The sequence below is a fragment of the Mus pahari genome, chromosome 15 (genome assembly GCF_900095145.1).
Source record: "Mus pahari chromosome 15, PAHARI_EIJ_v1.1, whole genome shotgun sequence".
Lineage (NCBI taxonomy): Eukaryota > Metazoa > Chordata > Mammalia > Rodentia > Muridae > Mus > Mus pahari.
Window position 1 is genome coordinate 35,284,257 of NC_034604.1, and position 1,194 is coordinate 35,285,450.

Consider the following 1,194-nt stretch of genomic DNA (forward strand, 5'->3'; position numbering starts at 1 on the left):
AACCTGCTCATAAAGCCTCCAAAGAAAAGGGGCCAAAAGCCCAGTTCCACCTCCCTCCCTGATGTTGCCAGCCACCCAAAAGCCTGCCTCAGTGCTCAGCTCTTGACAATACTTGGGCACAAACCCAGCTCATGGCTGGCATGTCACTGATCATCCTTCATCTACAATCTATAAAACTTCCCTGCCCAAGTGCATGCACAGGATTTTCCTGGCCCCATTTCTTTGGGCTGGTGAACCAACCCAGGAGCAGTGCCTAATAACCCTGAACTTATCTGCTTTTAATCTGGTCTGATCTGGTCCATATTTGTACCACCAAGAGATAAATAGTCTATTATTTACTATGTAGCTCAATTGTTTTAGGTATGCTTTTAAAACTATAGAAAGTTGAATGGGAAAATCTGTGAGGAGTGGGTTTGGCCACGGCCCCTAGATGGCGCCAAGTCTAATGGCTAACAACTGACTTCCTCATATCCCTCAAGATAGCCACGTTAAACTGCACTGCACAGATGCACCATGACAAAAGATCAGATGATGTGACGAATGTAGTCCTGTGCCAATGAACTATGCCTACATGGAATAGGGTGATGGGGAGTGGACTAGTGGGTATAAAAGGGGATGGCCAAGAGAGGTCGGGGGATCTTTTTACTGCACATAGTTATGTTCCTGAATAAACTGCTTTGAGAAGGACATCGGTTTCATCACTTCTTTTCCGCTGGTCGGAGATGGTAGTGACAAATGGTGGCCCGTATGGGGAAGTGACAAGTCCAGAACTCTCAGCAGTCAGGGTAGCCTGCTGGAAAGCTCCCAGGTAAGTGGGACAATTCAAGTTCTCAGTTAGAGACTATTAAGTTCTCAGATTAGGGACTATTAAGTTCTCGGATTAGGGACTATTGAGGTTCTTGGAGTGAGACAATTAAAGTTAAGAGCAAATTTTAAAAACTTGGGAGTTGTGGTTTTTCAGTTTGTGTACACTCATCCCCAAATTGTAGTCTTTCAAGTCATGTGAAATTATTAACAAATAAGCATTTTGTGTGTGTTTAGTGGTTGCTTTGTATTGAGAGAAAAGCTTTGAGGTGTGATTAAATNNTAAANTCTAATTCTATTTGGGAGAAACAGGAAAAAAGGTGCACTTAATCTCTAGCTAAAACAGCATAATTTTTCAACTTTTACCCTTAAATTATAATTTCAAGAGGT